The sequence below is a fragment of the Nyctibius grandis genome, chromosome 1, assembly GCF_013368605.1.
Source record: "Nyctibius grandis isolate bNycGra1 chromosome 1, bNycGra1.pri, whole genome shotgun sequence".
Taxonomy (NCBI): domain Eukaryota; kingdom Metazoa; phylum Chordata; class Aves; order Nyctibiiformes; family Nyctibiidae; genus Nyctibius; species Nyctibius grandis.
In genome coordinates, this window is record NC_090658.1 from 28,412,779 (window position 1) to 28,435,971 (window position 23,193).

Consider the following 23,193-nt stretch of genomic DNA (forward strand, 5'->3'; position numbering starts at 1 on the left):
ATTGCCAGTGCTCGTGTGGATGGGGATCAGAGGAAATGAAGATCTTGTCAGTGACTTTCAGACACTTGGTGCCATTCCAAGTGCTAGAGGGTCACAAAGGCTGTTTTTTTTTTCTGAACACCCCAAGACTGACACTTGCTGCCTCATCCTCTTCAAAATACTGCTGTAGCAATCTTTCCTTGTCCCTGCCTCTGAGTCCTCATCCTGTGGTCACTCATCTCTCACAAGTCACCTTGCCCAGATAGTCCTGGCTACCTGCTGGCTCCACATCAGATTTCACTTTCCCCTCACATTCACGATTTCTTTAAGTTCTCCTGGTTCAGTTCAAAATTCCTCTCAATCCAGTTTGCTATTCTGGAACCTAAAAGCCACAGCGACACAAATTAAAGCTTTCCAGGATGTCTGATTAAGAGCGAAACAGTGTGTGTTTTCTTAGGTTTTTTTCTTCCTTTTTAAGTAAATGTTGAACTATGATGTTTGAAATTTGCAGCCAAAAAAGTGCAGGCAGATATACATCAGGGAAAATTTTCTTCCAAACACGTAAAGTTTGTGAAGCTTACACACCAGAATCAGATCGGTTTGGGCAACTTTAATAACTTGTGCTGATGATAGGCACACGCAGTTATATATACACACATGGTCTTCTGATAATCATGCCTGAAGTGCACTCAAAAAATAAGTGTATTCATGCACCAACAAGCAAATGTGTGTACAAAACAGGACTATGAATATTGCATGTATCTGCATGTGCCGTGGCGTCGGCTTTCTCAAACTTGCACTTTGCACATACGCTTATTTCTCTGTTCTTACAAAACACTTTGAAAGTATTTGTGCTCATTCAAATCTAACTTCTGAGCCCTTTTAGATGTAGCACGTCAGGACCTATCAGTTTTCAACCCTCTGATAGGAAATAATTTTATTGTTACTTTCTACAGTTGATTTCTATGAATTGCAAAATGTGATTTTGTTCATTTATAAATAGCAGCAATGGGAAGACATGTCCATTAGTAATAGATTAATATTAATAATTAATTGTAACAAGCAGTACAAGGAGGAGAGCAATTTGCTATAACATCCAGATCTAGAGAAAATAAATAAAAACAATGAGCTTTTCTTTACCTGTGAGATTCGCATTTCATTTCATTTGAATTTCTTTCTCTTTTCTCTCATATTTTTCCTGCAGACAAGAAACTTGTTTTGTGGTCCAAGGAAAAGAATGTGAATGAAAAGTAATTAATTCACACAAGCACATATATAAACACACAAAACCCAAGAATTCTGAGTTTCTCAAAATTTTAGGCACATCTCTTTGCCAAGTTAGGCCAGATTTCCTTCTAATTTTACAGAAGTGGTTATGCAAGTCTCTCTAGTTTTCTCAGTAGCCAGTGTGAACTGCTTGTCATAACCTTAAGAGACCCTGAGAAATCAAAGCACCTACAAAACTTCTGCTTTGGGATTATTTTGAGTAAAATCAAAGATCCTCAGTATGCAGTTCTGGAAAAACAATGAATATAAATGTCACATTCAGCCATTCACTTTTAGTTCAGAATACATGTTTTTCTGCCAAAGGACTATACATGGTATATAATCCTTAGCTCCTTTAGGATTTTAATCTGCCATGAAGCATATGGTAAAAAAAAGGTAAGTGTTCTGTAGAATCATTAACTTGCCTAAAGCAATGTGGATGTTCTTTATTTCTTTCTTGAAAGACAGAGCATCTGAAAGTAGTTAACAGCCCAAACCCTATAGTTTGCTGAGGCAGCAAAAAATGAACCTGGAAATGTTCCTGCAGGGCTGAGTTTTATGTTAATTAGTCAACTCCCAGGGCAGTGCTTGTATTGACAAGAGAATGTTACTGTTCTGCTTCCTCGGTTAGTACCAAGAATGTAAGAGCACAACATATAAATACAGTTATGTATCAGCACCAAAAACATCAGGGGATTGTGTTATATCAAAGCTACAGTGGACAGAAGAATTGCAGAAACCTCAATTCTGATCTCACTCCAGTGAGAGAACAGAATTGTCCTGTTAATGTAATGCCACTCATTGTAAAATGGATTCCTTTCAGAATATCAAAAGACCTAGGTCAAACTTTACCTTGTGAAAAGCCCATTCAGTGGCACTCATGAAGAATGGGGCTTTTAGAAGTACTGGGCTCAACCAGCTCCTGCTGCTGAGGAAGGGAAAGACAAAACCACCAGAAAGCAGTCCAGAAGAAAAGTAGCTGAGGATTTGCTTTCTTCTAAGGGAGTTGTGGAGCAACTCAGCCTGGAGGACACCACACTGCTGCTCATCCCCTCTCTCCCAGCCTGGATGGTAGGCTGCAAAGCAGCGTTCAACCAAGGTCAGCCATGCTCTGGAGAGCAAACGCCTGGTATGGCACCAGCCCCTTTGTGTTTCCTCACACAGGCTCAGTGTGGCTGGCTCCTGGAAACGTACTCATGTATGGGTTTTTGTACACACAGAAGAGGACCTGCAAAAGACAGCATGAAGTTTTTATAATTCTGTCCGTTGCAGTATTATTTAGCACCCTCCATACCGATTTGTTGCTGTGATCAACTCACATGCTGAACAAGCTTAGGGGAAATGAAAAACTATAAAAATAGTGTTCCAGAGTAAACCCAGCTGAAAACAGAGTGACTTCATTGAAAAAACTGATTTTTGGATAAGAGTTGACAGGGGCCTCCCTTCTGCTCAAACTTTGGCCTGTCCAGATCCACTCTCTGGCTCTGAGGATGAATGGCATTAGCATGGTCTGGACTCACACAACCAACCCTCCTCTTTGTACCTAAATCCAGTTACCACATCCATGCTACCTCTCGTGAAGAGCCTTAGGTCCACATTAGTCACACAAACGGTGTTTGGTCATTAACTGGGAGAAGCTGGTCAGCCCAGGCCAAAACTGGGACAAACAAAGTGCAAAGAAGGAAACAGACTGTGCGACAGTGCTCAAACCTGTCAGTTTGCCACGACAAACAGAGCCTTTGGAGCAGCTTAACGAGATATGTTTCAGCCCTCCCACATGTTATGTTCAGGGACTGTTCCAGAAAGGGCCTGATTCAAAGCACACCAAAATTGTTTGCAGTTTTCCCAGTGGTTTCAATGGGCTTTGCGACGAAGTCTTCAACATTTGACAATAATCAGCATTTTCCCTAGAACATACCACTTAAATGCACAGAAATCTAAATAAAAAAGTGTTCTCATAATTTTGAAATCCTCATCTGGATCTGTTTCTGATTTAAGAAAAAAATTAGATTCATTCTTATTTTGCTCAAACAAGTACATACGTCTCTCGTTTAAATAATAGAAAGCAGAAAAAGATTTTTGAGGTGATATTTCCCGTGATGAGTTCCAAATTTTTGGAGGGGGGAGCACGAAAGAATGGAGTGAGAGATTTTTTTAAGCTAAAATGACAGTTAATCTAGTTTGAATGTTAATTGTGCTAACTGATTTCTTTTCAATCTCAGGCTTTCCAATATATGTACTTCAGCTTGGGTACAATATGTAAAGGTTTGTTATAAAACTCCTTTATGTGGATCTTATTACACAGCACAAACCCCAGCTGTGCAGCCTGACATGTTAGTATTTTTTTCTTATGCTAAACAATGAAAAGCTACTTCCCATAGAACTGTGACGTACAATATTTCTCTAATCCTAATATAATTTTCTTTCAACCACAGACTTTGTGTGTCCTCGTGCTTTTCTGGGATAAAATTTTCAGAGGAAAAAAATCCCTAAAAAAGTAATTAATCATCTGGTTCTGGTTAAGCAAACGACCTGATTCTGTGACCTTCAAACCTCCCTCCCCCTCAAAGAAAGCAATAAGAATGAAAAGCATAGAGAGACAGCTTTTTTAGAGGTATTGAGGCTCCGACTCCCGCTGACTGTTAAAACAATCTCATCCTCAACAGTTCACAGAATACATGCTATACCATACAGCAGTGGGCCCTTACTTTCATCCTGCACTTTTATTTCCTCTTATTGATAGATGCAAGTCGTTCATAATTTTATCCTTATATTCTTTACTTGTAATTCAAGCAAACATTCAAGTATAGTTTGAGAATTCCCAATCAGCAGATTAAAATTTTCAAATCAACATTTACCAAAGACTTCTCGACAGTTGCACACATTGCTTGTAAAGTGAAATTCAGAAGCAATGTATTACATGGCACTTCTTACATAACTGATTTTCCTACTTGACTAAAACTAATGATCATTTGCATACAACCTTCATCTGCTACACAAATTCTCACTTCGGTAGTTCGCTGATGGACGTCACTAATGCACTAGTATAGTGGAGTGGCCAACTTTCCTTTAGATGACCCATAGCAAAGCAGCACCAGACAATGTTGTTCTCCAGGAAGGAGTGGAGGACAAGTTCTGGCAGTGATTTACTCACCAGTGATGACAATGATTCTACCAGGCCCGTCTTTGGTCCCAGCAAGGTGAAGCTTTCAGCCCAGATCCACAGGGAGGATTCAGACAGTACCAAAGCAGCCTGCAGCCATTACCAACCATGGCCTTGGCATGGGAGCCAGGCTTAACTGCTGGCGAGCCAAATCTACTTGCTTTCCAAGACTAGCAACAAGAAAATGCATTTCCTTCCCTCACAAAAAATACTGCTCATTTCCAAACATTAAACACTTTGCATGAGAAGAAAGATTTTCAAGTAATCTTGCTTCCTGAGTACCCTAGTTCCAGATAGCCCTGGGCAGCAACTACTGAAGGAGACACAGGACTCAATTCAGTAGGTTCTCAGGGAACTTCAAGATTTTGTGAGTTTGTATTTTCCAATGGGAGAATAAGGAATCACCATCAGTGCAGTGCTACATTGAAAAGTGCAGGGTTGTAATTATATCTGTTGGAAATAGACACCAAAATATCATGAAAAAAAAAGAGTTGATGTGCCTGTTTGCATTTTTGGGGAATCAAATACTGTTAAAGAACTTGGTTTTTATAAATTCCAATCAAAATCAATGCCTCATAGCAAATTAACTGTTCCTCATCCAAGATGTTTTAAAAGAGTAAAAATTTCTACACTAGAAGATCAATCTAAACTTTTTAGACTAGTCTAAACTAGACTCAAATAAGAATTTCGGGTCACCATTTCCTCAACAGGGAATTGAAATACAGGTAGTGTAAGTCACTTACTCAAGGATCACATGGGAATTGACTGACAGGAGCAAGAGTCACACTTAGATCTTCTGTGTCTCAAAGTAGTTCCTTACCTACAAGACCATGTTTCAGATTCCAACTAACTGGTCTTTCAGTGCAGTTCTACATATCCTCTTGATAATTGTTAAATCTACAGTAATAGGTTTAAAAATTCATGAATGATTATTGTATAAAGCAGTCTCCTTAAATCCCATTACCACTGTGTAAATCCTACACTGCTCTCACAGGTACTTGGTCCTGAACCAGGGGGTTCTGTGCATGAGAGACACAGGATGCATGAAAGCAGGATGAGGCCAATAGTTTTATAATTGTGTATTGTGCAACACATTCCTTTTCCTCCTCTTCTTTTTTTCCTTATATATTTCCTGAGTGAACTCATGCAGAACTAAATTACCCTTTTGGGAAAGCGTATTAAAAAAAAAAATCTCCTCTTGAAGTGTAGCATGCATCTTCCCTCCAGATGTCCATATCATTCTCTAGTTGATCTGTAGACTCTTCTTTGGCAGTGTTAGGCCTGTGTTTTCTCAGAAGTTGTAACATGCTTGAGTGTTGGTGGCTGCCTTATTGTTTATATGATTAGTCACTCTTGGATTATTTTGAGGAGGTGATGTATAATTTTTGTAAATTTTAGATAAACTTCATTTATTTTCAGATGATTGATGCTGACCAGTTATCTGGCTAATTGCTTTTTCTAGTATATTTTCTCCAGAATTTGAAAAGTGTTCAGAATGAACAAAAGCATTTCTTGCTTGCTTTCTTTTTCTTTTCTTTCTTTCTTTTTTTTTTTTTGGGCGGGGGGAGGAGGGGAGCTGTTGTAATAAAGCTAACAAAACTCTAGCTGAACTACAGCTTTATAATAAAACTTGTGACAAGTTCTGGGATCTAAGCCAAAGTCAAACCAAATGTACGGTTTGCGAGGGTGAAAGGTTTTACTGGCCAGTCTGGTTCTCTTCCAAAATGCCTTCATTTCACATGTAAACGTTAATAGAAACAAACAGTGGTAGTGCCATTAACTTCTATTTTTGCCTCACCACCTCCGTGTCATGCAATAAGCCAAAGAAAGAAATAGCAAGTACAAAATTGAGGGAGGGGGAAAAAGCAGGAGAAAGAAGAATTAAATGAAACTCCATTAGATCCCTCTCTCCAAATTCCATCTGGCCCACTGAGACTTCCTCAAAATTATTGGCAAAATGTGTTATTATTTTGGGAGGAGAAGTGGAAGGTAAAGGAAGGAAAGAGGAGGGCTCAGGCTAACTCAAAAAGATCCATAATTATAAAAAGCTGCTTTTCTGTTCCTCCCAAGCTTTGTTTTTCTTTGCAACACTAAGCCAGCAGAGTGGGAAGCATATCAATTCATTTGTACATACCCGATCATCATTTTGTGACAAGCCCCAATTTCTCCTCCTTGGTTCTGTTTAAGACAAAACTCTTTCTGAAGTTTATGGGAGTTGTGCCTAAATAAGCCATGACATGAAGCAAGAGATTCCCAGGGCCCCCTTGCTCACTGTGATACTATGCACACAGCATGTCTGTGAAAAAGCGTGCTTGCACTATTTTTCCCGCATCCTCCTCTGTTTCAGCTCCTATCCATTTGTTTGTTTCCTTCTCTGATTGCATCTCGTAATAAACCCAATACTGATAGCTCCTTAAGGCAGTGGCTTTCCATTTACTATGTGTTTACAGTATACTTCTGCCAAAAGTACATCCTTATGCCAAAGTTATGTATCAGTGCCTGAATGCAAAATATTTTTAATTTTTAATTTCCGAGCTATATTAAGTAATTGTAAGTAATCGCATGATTACTTGCAATTAGATTTTTCCTATATTTAAAGTGCTTGCACTCCCACTGACTTTCCTGTATGCAAAGCTGGTGCTGAGGCTGCAACACGTCTCACTCCTTGGGCCATACCAACACTGCTTTTGCTCAGCACAGTCATTTTCCCTCGAGGAGCAGTTAACACTGAGAACTACGCATTCTGCTCCTTTTGGGGAACCATGGTTAAAACATTTATAAGCACTACTCACAATCAAGTTAACAAGACAGGGGCATTTCCATTTGTCCATGTGCTGTAACTGCAGAATACGGGAACTCTTGAATTAGCATTTGCTTCATTTTTTCACTAATTGATTCAGCTCATCTATCTGGAGTCCTGCATTTGCAGAAACCTGAGTGTAGAGATGTAAAAGATGTTGATATACATTGGAACCTGATCTCTTAAGTCTGGGAATTACTATAATGCAGTACTCATGTATGTACAATGATGACACACAATAAGTACAATGACAGTCATAAGTTCACAGGACAGTTCTGCTGCTTCATCCTTGCTCTCACCAATTGTGTTTCCCTCTCTCTGGATGAAGTTAACAGCATATCTTAGAGTATCTTTGCCTGGAAATTGAGGGGAATCTGACAAAATTATGCTTTGAGCAAAGTACCAGATTACACCTTGTGACAGGAATCAACTTTAAATAAAAAAAAAAAGGGAAGGTCTTTCTTACTGACATGCCCTCATCTTGCCTTACTTAGTGTTAAACTATTAAGTATGTGGCACTTTGTTTGCAAAATGCTTATGTCATCTTAAAAAAACTTTACTAAAACATTCAGCAGCCTGATAGAGAACGTAAGCTGTAAAAATATTGGTGGGGTCTTATTGAAGACAGTTCACAACACGTCTCTAGGCACAGACATGCATTAAGGTATGATTGTGCTTACTACCCTGATGTGCATACTGATCTGGATCCTTGTGTAGCTTCATAATACACGCAGGATGTCTCATGACTGACTCACATTATGTCCACACTGCAATCAGGATGTGCAATTCCTAAAGACATTTCTCTGGAGGCTTTAATAGATCTTTAATAGCCGAAATAGTTACCAAATGTGGTTGGTCTGAAACCGGGCGGTATCTCTTTCAGAGGAGTTTGTGCCTCTAAGTTTTAGGACACTTGCAGCTATAGGAGAGGCTTTTGCTTGTCTTATACATGGATTTGCAGAATCTAGTCAGGAACTTTTAAATGCGTAGGCTATGCCATGTACAAGGGAAAGAGCAAGGAATGGCAAATGGGAACCATGGGACCTTCTAAAATCACTGTTGCACACAATATTTCTTTTTGTTGTTTTCACAAGTTATCCTCTAACCAAAAATACCTACAAAAATATAACAGCATGCCAGGCTTTGTTGAACGTGATCATTTCAGATTTGACACATGCAACTGACAGACTCCACATAAACTAACTTCCTTTCATTTAATTCAGATATGACTTGTACCTGATGCGGACTTATTCATGATCACTTTCCATAGAGCTCACAGACATACTATGTTACAAGGATGAACTTAATTTTCTCATTGTCCTCTGGTGCAATTATGACATTAAAAAATGCTGGGAATCAGCAGCAGGCATACCTTTGGTGCCAGTCTCATTTGCCACTCTGCTAGAGTGGATTAACTGCATAATAGTAAATGACCCAAGGCAGGATGAAAGCAATGCTTGGGAAATAAAAAAAAAAAAAACAAAAATCAAAATACCATGGAAGGCCCAGCAGAAGCAGAAATTCACTTGATGATTAATGCTCAGATTGCACAGCAGCAACCCAGAAAGGAATGCTGTATTGAAACCTTATAGCTCAGTGTGAATGTGAGCAGAAGAAAGCATCCACATTGCTGCAAAAGTTATTTCTTAATAAATGTAATTTAACACTGCCACAGATGTACAACTACATTTTCATGTCAACCCCCAATTAAACAGTGGCAAGACAAGAAGAGTTCAAGTTTATGATGGTTTGTTTTGGTTTTGGGTATTTTTTCCTTTCTTTGTTCAGTCATTGTTTGAAATTGGCCAAGAAGCTGAAGTAATTTTGAATCTGAACAGGGCGAATGGGTAAAGCCAGCCTCACATCTACTTCTGACTTGCGAAAGGTGCAACTTAACATAACTATTTACATCCAGCTTCCCTTGAAGGAAAACCGGGTCAGACACAAAAGATAGAGTTTAGCGCCAGATTTCTGAGGGCTATCAATACCAGGCCACTCAGGGCGGTTTAAGAGCTCAAGAGTAGGCAAAGGGGGGAATAACTCTCTTCCCTTCTAGCCCACTGCAGCACTGATTTCAGCAACATACGCTCAGATCTTGAGATTAGTTTAATGCTGCTGCAGTTACATTATTGATACTGGAGTTAGTTCAACAGCAAGTTGTCATGTTGTTTGACGTAACAGTGCTTTCAAATGACAGTGTAGACTCCCTCCTTAATAACTGAGGAGTGGTCCAAGCCCCAAAACAGAATTCTTAATCTAGCCAATGATATTACAGTCATGGATATGCTCGTTACTGATTTAAACAGCTATTCAGGCTTCTCTTGCTCAAAGGAAGTACTTTCCTTGCAGGGCTGAGGAGTCATTATGGCTCTGTTTGTACTCTCTTGGGAGTTAATGAATCTTGTATTCCCTTTCTACACAAGAAATCCAGTTTTAACAGAATGAGTCACCTCTAACTCTTCTGTCTAGGAAGGTAAGAAATGTCTTTTTGAACTCTTACTCTGTTCCAATATCTGCTATACAAAGGATAGATGGGAACAGATTGCTGCACCGCAACTTCAGTGAGAAACACCTGACTGCAGAGGCACACTTAGCAAAGTGGCAAGTTTTTAGAAGCAGCCCTTTCTTCTGAATATTTTCTGGCTGACCTGTGATTCTCAAGAACCTCTTACTGAGTAAAGAAAATCTCTACCAAATAGTGCTCATAAGTATTTAGTTTTGGCGTGTAAATATGACCCTGTGAGCCAAATGCTTAAATTCCTTAATGGGTATGGACCCAACAGCTCTTGCCTCTCTGCTCAGAAGGGATCTAATTTGCTTTAATTAAAAAATATGTTTCCATTAGCTCTCCTGGGACCTGCCTATGCCTACTAAACTAGGTTTTCTATATAGAACTGTCTATATATATTCCTTGCTCATGAGGCACATGATCATGTCTTCTTTTTTTTTAAAAAAAAAAAAAAAAAGATAAGTTCACTTTCAGTGTTACAGTGGCAAGAGGACACTATTGCAGCACTTTTCCATGCTTAGAAGACAACTCAGGCCCTACTGTTAAAGAGACTGAGAATTCATAGCTTTGCTTGAGTTCAGTGGAAGTGATAGAAAACCAGATGAGTGTTCTTCTAATTCTGTAAGATATATAGAAAAAAAAAATTGAAATATTTGATACCTTGACAAGGTATCAAAATATTAATGTCCTTTTCATTCAGTTTGTTCTTGTACCTTTTTGTCTTGGACAGCTCAACTCTTCCAGCCTACTCTGGCGCTTTAGCAACAGTGCTGAATTTCTAAAACTTTTGCTATTTCTGAATTCTGATTGCCCCATGAGCAAATGATGCCAACAGTACTCTGAGGGAGCAACAAAAAGTGTTTGAATGGCAAAGCATCCCAAAATCTTGTCTCATCAAGGAACCTGGGCAGATATTAAGAGCAAACTGATGCCAGAACCCAGTTCTATGTGTTAAGAACAGGTTAAAGGTAAACCAGAAAGGTTGAAAAGAGAGAGAGAAAGTAATAAGGAATTAAAAGGACAAGTAACGAATATTCATTCTGAAGGACTCAGCTCAGTGAATACAGAAAATTTTCTTTCAAGGTTTTGTTTAAAAAGAAAAGATAGAGAAATTTCTTTGGGCCAGGGGGAGAGGGGACCGGAAATCCTGTTTATCAACATTCATCTTTCTTCTTTTCTACCTCAAGGAGACACTCTTCATCTCCCTGGAGCACCAGTCCTATTCGCTGGTTATTTCAGTTCTGCGGATATTCTGCTGATAGCTATAGTGTAGATTCCCATGCTCGATACTTGAGTTAATTATCTTGTGGGCTGTTAGTGTCAGACTTGTTTAGTGCAGGAAAAATAGCTGACAACAAATCATCACTGTGTGAGATCTTGATTATTGTTTGGATGCAAACAGCAACATGCTGGCACCGCCTTACAAATGTTTTCAATCACAGAAGGATGTTCTAACGCTAACACAATGATGCTGGCTTTTTTTTTTCGGAGAAAGGAGTTGGATCATTGACGGCCCCTAGTCTATCTAGCACATTTACTTGTTATTTATTCAAACCTCATTTAGGTAATCCTGCCTTCTCCTGTGGGGTCATTAAGTTGAGGGCCCAGATCCTCAGTTTTTAAAGCAGTCTCTGATAATCAGTTGCCAGAACACAGGGATGACTTACTTGACCATACTACACATGCTGTACAGTGAGTCCATACTCACACAAATGTTACATACATGCATTTCATTGCTTAGGGAGATTAACCTGAACATAGGCTGAACAAATACAAGAAGTATTTTACACTCTTTTACACGTGTCTCTCCAACCGACTACCTCTTTTCACGCTGCTTAGTTTCCACCAAAAGTGCCACTGTTCTTTTGAAGAAAATATTGCTCACTGCAATTATCCTTGCTTTAGATCTGCCCTCTCTTCTATAGAAGTAAGCAGTGTATCAGAGTTTCATCCCCATGAGGCAAAGTGTATCTGAGAGATGCTCAAAGTTTTCAAGGTACAGGACTGCAATGACAGTACAAGGCAAGAATTTTCTGCAATTCATTCCTTTGCAGTGTTTCCAACTTTGGAGTTAACTTTGGAAGAGCATGGCGTTTTTAGATAATATTAAGATGTTTAGATTCTGTAGCGTTGAGATCAAGGAGGTACGCACAGAGGTATATATTTGCTTTTGCACTTCGATCTGGACATTCCTGCAGTTTGTTGTCTCACTTTAAGTGTTGTGATATTCAGATTCCAGATAGTAACCTAGCTAAGTGCTGGTTAGAAAACAAAATGGACAATTATCACCTGAAAACTTGTGTAATTTTTTTTTTCAGCCTCATCAAGATATCCTGTTGAAAACACTTTCATCTTTGTTCCCCTCGTATCACTCCATTATTTTAGTAACAGAAACTATCCAAAATTCTAATGAAATGCACTAGTGCCAAGACAATCTCAGTGACTGCAATAAAATTAGATGAAAAACGTGGTTCTCTCACGTATATTTTCCACCAGTGTTTTGCAACTTCGGTGGTCTAATAAGGAAAACAAAGGGAGGCTGCGAGTCTGAACCTAGAATCAGAAACATAGCTGAGGCGGGATATAAAAAAGCCACAGCTTAAATCTCTGAGGATACTTGAGTGACCTGTTTTGACCCAAGGAAAAGTTGCTTCTGAATCATCAAACCTCAGTAGATTGACAGCTGTAGCATCGAGGTATAGATAAAGGAGGTTCTGTGCTTTGTGAACTTGCACAAGCAGCAACAAGCAACTCTAGCCATGTAATTAGCTTCTTTATAGGTAATTAGTACCATATGTAATTTGGAACTCTTGGTAGCATTGTGCATTGTGTTGTATACCTTGAATCTGTAAACAGAAAATAGTGTTTGGTGATGAAGCATATCTATAAGTATGTAAACAGACTGGAAAGGAGACATGGGATTCTTCTGCACATCTTTTAAGGGAAGCAGATAATGGCAGGTTTTATGAGATGTGGAAATGCAATACAAAATGAAATGCAACTGTCACCTATTCTTATTGCACTTAAAGACATGGAAAAGCTATAACAAAAGGGCAATGAACATGGTCATTTTAGCAGTGACTTGTTCAAAAAGATCCTGATACAGACCCTTCAGAAACTGTGATATTAACCAGGCTCCCAACTTTCTCTGTTAATTTTTACACCTCAAATGTAACTCAAAATATAGTCCCAAATTTAATCTCCATCCTGAATGAAACAAGGGTGCTCACTTAAAAGACTGATCATGTACTTTCAACAGTTGCAGTCCTCCTAAAACATAAACGTTTCAGCTCGGGATTGGTGAATCTGGACTGCTAAACAATACAATGGGGTAAATCTATTTCTTTAAAACATCTGGAAATTTGTGGGGAAAGTAAAGAGCTGGGGAATTCAGAGGGGTTTGAGTTATTCATTGGAAACATTCAATCTATCAGTTTCATTAGATTACAAGGACATATTCAAACAGATGTGACCAGGCAGTTGGACAGGGTAAAAGGAGAATTTTTTAAAATACTAGTTTGTCAAATGCACCTTCTGGACTGATTTTCTATTTCACGGTGTGATTGCTTGTGCCAGCTCATCTCTGGGACCACTCAAAAGTGTCTGAAAAGAAGCTGATGGTTCCAGACTAGTTTCCAAGACCCATATTACAAAAATGGCCTAATAAGCTGTGAGAGCAAAATAGCCAGGGACTCTAAGCCTTGATAGTGGTCCTTAGCAAGTCAAAACAGTGTCAGGTGCTACACTGATGGTGTTAAATCCAGTGATAGGAAACTGCAGAAATATTTGTTCAGGACAGCACAAAACCAAGCCAGCTAAAAAAGCATCACATACCAAGTGCTCAGAGCACAAAAGGGAGATGGGGACCAGTGTCTGTTACTAGTTACAGAATATAAAGCAGCGTAAATCACCGTGATAATTCCTATGAGACTACAAAAATTCAATTAAGTTTTAAAGTGGTAATAAATAAAATGGTATAGAATGTAACCACTGTCTAATCATTCCTTCAAAATAGAAATCTCCTAAGCTGAAACAAGAACACAATATAATTCAACACCTACTTAAAATAACCATTATGCAGAAATTCTTGTGTGATAGCTGCAGCTCTATCAGCCAGAAAAGTTGCAATTTAGCTAAATAATTTCCTTTAATTAAACAAAGAAACCTATCAAATTCACAAAATTCACATATTGCCTTTTAAGATGCCTGATCTGCTGCTTTAGGACAAGCGCTTTACGGGCAGGACAAACTTTGCATGTTTTCAGACCATTACGTTTCTTCCAGGTAACACAACTGCAGCCTAACCTGCTTTTTTATAAGTAAACTGGGCAGGTATATGCTCTTTAAGCTCAGGCCACAAAAACAGCAAACATTTCTCATCATTTGAAGCTGTCATGCTTCAGACTGTGTAGAAGCCCAGGGTTTATTCTGAAGAACTCTGTTTAAATTCTTCCTCTTACGCTTTTGGGAGGAATGATTAATAAACAGGAAAGTTATATATAAGGTTACCCAGGAAAGGAATGGAGAGCTGTTACTGTTTGGAATTCACTGATGAGTGTAAGATAACCATGTTCAGTTTTGATCTGAATTAATGTTGGCCCTTAATTTAGGCACAGGGATTGAGAACTCAAGACTCTTTGGGTTCCCTTGCAGAGAAAGCTGTTGACATTTAGTTGTAGTAGTGTTAATTATGGATCCCACTCAAAACTGAGGCTTTCCAGTGCTGAAATACAGAGAAGTATACTCTGCTCCAAAAGGAGAATTTGGAAATGAGTGATAACCTGTGAAACCTCTGAGGCACGTTTGCATGGTGAGAGAGAAAAACTTTTTACATCAGTTGGTATAGTCAGAAGAAAACTTTCAGGCACACAAATGCCTTTTCAAGGTGTAGTAGAGATTTCTAGCATTTTCTCATTATATTAAAAAACCTATTTATTCCTATACTAGTGGTAACTGATTCATCTGAGACCAGAGAGAATTGCCCAAACGCTTTAGATACTCAACTTTAATCCCTCTCTGCTAAGTGTGCAGTGTGTGGATCTATTTTTCTGTACATTACAGAATCAGGGGCCTGAGCAGTCAGCAAGTTAAGCATTATCTTTTGTTCTGATGAACATAGGAACTTTATACTAATTGATACCATAGACACTTCCCCAAGCTAGGAATTTCTTCCTGCTACATAAGTTCACAAGTCAGAGAGTCATGTAGTGTATTGAATGATTCATGCACGTGAGCAGAAGGGTTTGAAATAAAATGCTAGTATAATACATTTACAATTATGGATAACCTCCCACTCATCTCATGAAACTGTCTCTTCTTCCCCATGATTGCTGACAGGAGCTTTCTGCATACATGGTAGGGGGACAACAGGCTGCTAAATGCAGAATTCCTGTAACTCGGGATAGTGTTAAACAAGACTTCTGACTAAATAGCTGAGAGGGGGCAGCCATCACACCTTTCATTCTGAAACAGCCTCCCTCCTCAGGTTTCTTTTCCTTTATGGTCTAAATTGCAATGGCCATGACTGGAAACAGAATGACTGTGCCTGAAGTTTTTGATACAATTAAGTTCACAACTATTCAAAGACCTTTTAAAAAAGGATTCTCTGAAAAAGATCATACAGTCTGTGTAAGCAGAAATAAGGAATCAAATTTGTAAGTTTTGCCTAAATCAAACATTCAGCAACCCATAACAGCAGTCATGATAACTAAATTATTTTCCTTGCCAGTGAAATACTCCTAAGGGGACAGCCTAAGGCCTCGGGGGAAACAAACCAAAACTCACCTATTTTCTGTGACTCTTAATATTTTTTTATTACTCTTTGAATGTTGCTGTGCCTGGCCTGTTTTTACAACAGGTGTCTGCAAATGTTCACAGGGTTGGGTTTTACTGGCAAACATATCAGCAGAAAGCAGGGTTTGGAGGAGGGGGAGAGTGGCAGACGTGGCTTTCTAGAACTGAAGTTTTCGTTTGCATCTGCCAGCCTGCGTGCCAGAGCTGCGTGTGCGCACGTGTAGGCACAGAGCAGCCAGGCAGCACAGCTTTTATTTCCAGGACTTGGTAGTTGCTCATCAGTGTAAAACACCACCCCCCCCCCCCCCCCCCCCCCTCAAAAATCAATTTCCTTGCAAACATCCTGAACCTAACAAAAATGTATCAGAGAAATTAGTCGCTGTTTCATTATTCACTCAGCTCTACTTAGGTGGCTGTGCTCCCGTCAGCATTTTGAAAGTCAGCCCAAATAATGGAGCCTACCACTGAGCACAATGTGAGCTAACGATTCACAAAACAGTTTTGAATTCAGTAACAAGTGTGTTTTTAAAAACTTTCTAGCCTCACTCTGAAGCAGATTAACATAAAATGCCCCTATCTACCTACCTAACAAAGAATGTTTTCACCCTAGCTTTGACAGACTTTTTAAAATCAGCTTTACTGTTGGCGACTCTCCGAGGCAGCAGGACTGTACAACTGGTACAGTTCCTCTCTAGATCAGAATTTCAGCTTCACCTGTGCACCCGTGATGGATTTCTTCAGTATGAAGTTCTCACTGGTTTCAGTCCAGAAAAGGTACAACTACATATCCCTGACAGTACAATTACAGTTTCTAAGAAATTTAGGCTAAAGATGCTAATCCTGTGATTTCTACTACCAGGTGTCACTAAGGACCAAGCACTGTTAGGGTACCTGCTAACACTAAGAATGAATTTAGGCCATGACAAATGCCATGGATTATTTTCAGTACTTTCAATATGTCCTCGGAACAGCCAGCTTTTAATTTGACATTCTTCAAGGCATGCATCTTGCCTCTGGGCTGATCTGAAAGAACCAAAAGTAAAACCCAGTAAGGCAACAGTATCTCAAGGCTGGAAGCACTAGAAATATTGTAGAAAAGCTTCACCTGAGAGGATTCCTTCTCAATTTTCAGAGCAAAAGAACATGCTTATAAACTTGCCAAACCAAAACTAGCTAATATATTTCTTTGCATAAATACTTCTATATCCCTACTTTGGTAGGCCTTGTTGACCTAGGTCAAATATGAACAGATGAAATGCAGATGGCAGATGATTTAGCCTCTACAGCTACTCACACTGAACCATAGAAAGTCAGATACTTCATTAAAAATCCCAAAGCTAGTATTTATCTCCAGGGCACAATATAGTCCATACAGCCTACAAAAAGGAGAATGTGTTCTCTCCCCCTTACTTCTAAGTTATTTGATTCCCAAGGAGCTCACTGGATAGTGAGCATATAATAAATAGTACAAAAAGGGCATTTATTATGAAAACATTTCATCAGAGGAAATAAGATGATATCTATATGCAACTTAAGGATCTTCGGCATATAATATTACAACCAAGAAGCCTGGACGGCAGTCAGAACTCCACTCATCCATCTCAAGAATATTAAAATCCAACTTCTTCCCTGATAGCATCAATGATCAAAAGGCATAAACAATCAGGCTTTCTATGCTAATGATTGCACTGAAATACTTCCTTAAGTAGTTTAACCAATTAGAAGGAGCACCAGTCATTAAAAGGAATCTTAATAATGGATGAGTTATTCAGAATCCTTTAAAAGAACTACATAGTTTGTGATCTCATGTATCGCTCTTTTTTTCTTGAGACTTCAGCTGTTTTTCTGTTTTTTAAAATAAAAAAAAACCTTCCCAAACTCTTAGAAAGTATGAAGCTACCAGCCTCCCTGCCTTTGTTTTTATTAGCTTAATTTGTGAATCATTGAAAATTAATATATTTGTGGTTCACACATGAAAAAGACGACTTGAAAGTTTAAGTAATAAGAGTTCCTCTTCTATGTGAGCTCTAAGGCAAAGGATTTCTAATTGCTATGAACTGGCAAGTACAGAGAAAAGCCTCTTAAAATGAAATCACATTTCTGTAATTAGATTTCATTAAGAAACAGTGTCAGGGTTAAAGTCTGTTTGAAGTAACACAAAAATCTTTCAATAAAAAGTTACTGCATTTTATTTAGATGGGAATGGAGAAACAGAGCTTATGGTTCAGGAATATATTGCCTGCAACATGTTTAGTAGAAAAAGCATTCTTAACTAAATAGGTCCTTCAGTGCTGATTAGATTAATATTTGGCAAAATTTGGTCATTATACATTACATTAACAAAAAGTCACACTCAGCTGCAAACTCTATTTAGGCCCTATGTTGAGCAATCAGCACTGCAGTGCAGGAGGATATATTGAGTAACTCCACGGTCAATTCAGAATTAGCAGGAGCATTACATATGTTATTGTTACCAGAAGCAATGCAGACTGTTTAGAGGGTATGCAATTCCTCTGTCAGCTTTTTTAGTTTTAGGGTTCAGCAAAAAAAAAACCCACTAGCTTCATCTTTGTTTCTCATTTACATGGTGTGATTTTCTTTTTTATGTGAAAAAAAATGCAGAAATGCACAACAGGTTTGGTCAGGGGTTTTGTCTGGAGGGCTTGCTGTCCTGTTTCTGCTGTGTCCAAATCCATGTGCCATCACGAACTTGCCTCATCTGTGGCACAACAGGTAGTACTGCCTCCCAGCTGGGCCTGCAGCTGACTGCCTGAACACACCTCCTCTGCTTCACTGCAAAGTCCAGCTTAAGTCACTTATACGCACTCCATTAGACCAGGTGGAACACGTTAGTCAGGTCTAGCTTGGAAAACTACCCATGAAGTCCTGCATGACAACTATAGAGCTGGTGACTAGCAAGTCACAAGTCTCCTAAAGCAACATTGCTTTTTTCAAAGGGAATTTAATTCCTGCTCAGCCAGGCTGCAAGGTATGTTTTGAAGGCAGTCTGGCTAAGTACTTGTGGGGCCATGCTCTGTGTTGGTTCCTACTCATTTCAGACTTCTGGTAGCCTTCATATTAATCTGCAGAGCACTCAGCTGAAAGGCAGGGCCCTGTTAGCAAGCCTGCTCAAGCTCTGGGTAGAGAATGAAATCATGGAACAATTCACCTTTTTTTTTTTTTTGGCGATTTTTTCTTTTCTTTGGTTTGGAAAAAAGAGGAGGTATTTTGAATTTGAAACTTCTGGGGGGTTACATACCACTCTCATAATGCTAACAGCCATGCATAAACACAAGCACGTGTACTCCTGCCTTTAAAGGGGGTTGGTTTTATCTCGGAGCAGAACAGGAATGTTTAGGAAAACACAAAAGTTTTGCAGGTTAGAAAAGTATTTCCCACACAGCTCTAGCCTTAGTAATGGGAGGCCTCCAATGGTATTTAACATTTCAAACAATTTTGGTTTCAATTAAATTAATAGAAGGGAAAATAAAAAAGAAAGGGCTAGGAGGGAGGTAATTTTTTCCTATCCTGAGGGGAAAATTCAATTACTTAAATTGTTCTTTTGCAGAGAAACGAAACAATTGCTGCAGAGGGAACACTGGAAAATGTCATCCAATCTGCTTCTGAAACGCAGTTCATGCAATGAAGCACCATTTGTGTGGATTCCACTAATTCACCCCAACTTAAAATACCAGCCAGACTCCAGTTTTGGTGTTACTTGAAAACTGTTAGGATTATTAACAGTCAGAGCTCCACCTCCTTCCCAGAAGCACCTAAAAGTTTCAGGGACATAAACCAGTGAAGCTTTACGTATGCCTCTTCACAAGGCGGCTTAACCATTTCAGTCCATCCCTCAGAGGCAGTTTAGGCACACAGGTCCCCTTGGCACCTCAGGAGCACGCAGGAGCTGTCTTGGAAAGCTAAGCTCCAGTGACTGAGACTTAGAGTTGTAAAATACAAGATTACCTACACTCTTTAGGAATAAAGATGTAGAGAAGGATATAATGCAGCCTTCCAAAGATGGATACCTAAGATTATGTTCATACAACCAGCTATTGGGGATCACGGTACAGCAGCATTTAACACCAAAGCACTGAATGACCACTCTCCAAAGCTGTTAGGCACTACCAATCTATACAGTCAATCAGGATCATTAGTTACAACTGAAGGACACAGTCTAAACATGATCCCTGACTTCCTACAGGCTCTGGCAGGTCTCACCTTGGGATTCTGTGGATAGCTTTGCAAATGTTACTCAAGATCTAGTCCATTGTGTCCTGGAAAACTTACGCACAATAAAAGTATTTTCAGAGAGATGATTCATTTTCTCTCCCCTCGCTTTTAGCAACAATTCTGTTTATAGCTGGTAGGAAAAGTAAGTGGTAGGAACTGATATCTAGCAGTCAGGATTGTTACTCCAGAACATGTGAGTGAGTACTGTTTCAAAAAGACAGCACATAAAACCAAAGCCAAGAAAATAAATACAGTAGCAAACATCTTCCAAAATATTACTGCCTTCAGCTGGTTTATGTGCTATGGATGCTTGTTCTATCGCAGGTACTGCTTTCAGGAAATTATGGCTAATAAGATAAACTCCAGTGAGAAAAATCTTGAAATAGCCTCAAAGAACTCTGAAAAATTTAGATCATTGTAAGCATTCATATTTAGGAAAAATCATCTAGTTTTCACTAAACCAGTATCCATCCTTTTCATTCTATATGTGAGCAATACATCTCATCTGTTTCTTCACCAACTTCAACTACAAACACAGCCACTAATTTCATTAGTTTCACTAGGTTTTGTCCTTCTCTCATCTGAAGCAGTACATTCACGATGGCAACTCTCTGCTACTAAGCAAATCTCAGATTTACACTGAGAGTGCCAGAGTGCTTTTAAAATCTTGACTCTGTTTTTTCTACTTCTCTCATAAGTCTGCCTGGCAATAAAAAAAAGCATCTGAAAGGGGCATGTTCACTTTCCGAAGTCAATGAAAGAGAGGGGGTGTGGAAGAGAAACTCTTTAACGTTGCTTAAGAAAATATTTTTCAGTCAAACTCCAGCAGCGTACAGCCTAATTCCTGTCTGCAGCAGCCAGTTAAAGCTGCCTGCGCTCAAGGGCGATTGGCAGTCTGCTCTGGGTTCCTTCACAGCACTGCTAATCTCCACTAATACTCTCCTGTGCTTCATTTAATTTCACTCTCAGGGCTCTTTTTCAAATTCTTCCTCAAATCTTAAACCAATGCCCTCATTGTTTAGGATTCCTTTACCCTGACAAGGCTGACCTCAGATATCCTCTCCTTTTTCCTGCTCTGTAACTCAGGCAGTCCACTTACTCATTCATATGGTAACCGCACATAATGGCCTCCACATTAATTAAGTAATTTTGGTTCTTTAAGGTACTACAGAGGGGGTTTCAATCTCCCAGTACCTTTCAGGCCAATTGAGCTCTTTTTTATTGAGCAGGCCAGAGCATACATGGAAGAAGAGCCAAGAAGAACATGCTCCCTCTCTCTCTCTCTGGGCCATTCCTTTCATGCTGATTCAGGGTTAGGCCAAAACAACATCAGCAAGTCTAATTTGCCCCAGCAGTGGATGGGAAATGACTAAAATCCCTGCAGATTAATTTGTGTCAGATGTATGCTTTAAAGTATGCAAGAGCAAGAGAGAATGAGAGCGCATTTTCAGAAAAACGTGCTCTTGCTGTGGGACTTAGAAGGGCCCTCTTGTTTCAGTTCTCTTGGGAGCTGAGTCGCCCTGACAAAAAGAAACAGCATCTACCTTTGTTTTATGTTCTCCTTTTGTCTGTGGTGCTTTCCAGTAATTGGACAATTCAGTGCAAAATCAGAGGAACAGAAAGAAGCAAAACTGTACAATGCCTGATGGGGCTTTGCAACAACTGTTTGCCCGTCTAGCAAAGGGGGTTTTGCACAATACACATGAGACTGGCAGAAAAAAAAAAGGTGGGTTTTGGGGGAAGTGGGTGTCCCACACCATACCAGAAAAGCAAAAGGTGGTGGAAACTTCATGGCACTCTGAAAAAAAAGTAATGATTAATGTTACATAATAAATATTCTAATAAGACAGAGACTGCAGATCAATACACGATACAGACTGGGTGACACTGCGACTGTGACAATCATAGGGAAGCTTGAGTCCGAACCAGTTTTCCTGTTGAATCAGTAGACCCAAGTTGCTCCCTGATGGCCAGATGTGATCACCCAGCTGTGGTGTTCTGATGGGAGGAGCCCTGGAGTGGCCTATGGAAATCCAGCAGCTGTGATACTTAGGTGCTACTCAGTGTGACTTAGTAGGGAACAACAGAATTTTGCTCTTTTTTTTTTTTTTTCCTGTATATGACTAACACGTGAGCTGAGAAACAGCATGACTGGCAGTGGTTAGACATCTTAGTGGTATTCTCAGCAAGGCCAAGAACAGTCATCTCTGTGTCCAATCTCTCTGGTTAATGATGTTGCAACATTGGGGACGAGTCACGTGTGGTGCTACCACTGTGCAGTAACTGTTCTGTTGCTAAATAAAGCTGACTTAATTTTGTACATCCTTAGAACTCATATCCAATCTGATCTGCCCACCACATCTAAAAGCATTTGTTTACTTTTAGGCAGCTATGCTGTTTCGTTCTCAGATGACTGCCTCAAATCCTAAGGAAGCTCAAAAATAAACCCCATAAAAGAAGTGCAACATTCACATGGACTTATCTCTGGTGAGAGCTAGTTCTGCTCCAAAAGCTCTGAGCCTCATCCTTCACTCACACTGTTCTTAATCTTTGCATCATTATTATGAGACAGAAGTAATAATACCCAAAGTCTGAATCCTGATCTGATTTGGCAGCATAAACCTAACTGTAAAAACTTTCAAGAGAGCCAAACAGACAAAAATCCCCAATCTAAAAAGAGAGTGAAGTTTTGTGGAATTAGACCTTAAATCTTGGTTTCAAAACAGACTAGCACTTAGGAGCCTATGTCACCACTTTCAGCAAGATGTCAGACATAGTTAATACAGCATTTAATACTGATGCAGTTATACTGGTATTCTTAGTAGTATCACCTATTTCAATCTAGAAAGGAAATAGCAGTATAGGGAAGCAACAATATAGGATGTCTTTATATCTGTAAATGTGGTCGTACTGGGATGTTTTCCAATAAAAACACATACCAGTAACCTAAATGGTTGTACTAGTGCCAGATCTTCTATAGGAGACCAAGAGTGTCAGAAGTCTTAGATGTCTATTTCACACCAGTTTCACTACAATTTTGGCAGGTAATAGCATTTCCAGGCCCACATGTAAGCACCAGATCACAACTGGAAAAGAGAGAGTCTTAAGTTACTTGAGCATTTTGAAAATACTATTTTTAAGGCTGATGAAATGTATAAGAATTGGCAAGTTAAAAGATAAAGCAATCCTCCTCAAAGGAACGGAATCGAACAAATCCATCTGAAGATACAATAACGAAAGGAAATAGGATTCTGTAATAATGCTGATTATATTGGCAAGCCTTTATCTCTATAACCATACTTGTGGAAAAGCGTAACAACAGCTATAGCAATACATATAATGCTGTCTGAGCATTTTTATCTAATAAAAAAAATGCTCGTATCTTCATATGTACAAGAACAAACTGAGTCCTGTAGAATATAAATTCAATAATATCTAGATTCTTAATTC

At 39.2% G+C, this 23,193-nt stretch overlaps 2 long non-coding RNA genes across 2 annotated transcripts in view; both read right to left on the reverse strand.

Annotated features, from left to right (window-relative positions):
- The window catches only part of LOC137665969 (uncharacterized), a 48,735-nt gene extending 47,558 nt beyond the window's left edge, over positions 1 to 1,177 (reverse strand). Inside the window, exon 1 of the long non-coding RNA XR_011048569.1 lies at positions 1,120 to 1,177. This is a non-coding gene — a long non-coding RNA (uncharacterized lncRNA). The remainder of the gene's footprint in view (positions 1 to 1,119) is intronic.
- Positions 1,178 to 2,105: 928 nt separating this feature from the next.
- The window catches only part of LOC137665985 (uncharacterized), a 47,251-nt gene continuing 26,163 nt past the window's right edge, over positions 2,106 to 23,193 (reverse strand). Inside the window, exon 3 of the long non-coding RNA XR_011048576.1 lies at positions 2,106 to 2,473. This is a non-coding gene — a long non-coding RNA (uncharacterized lncRNA). The remainder of the gene's footprint in view (positions 2,474 to 23,193) is intronic.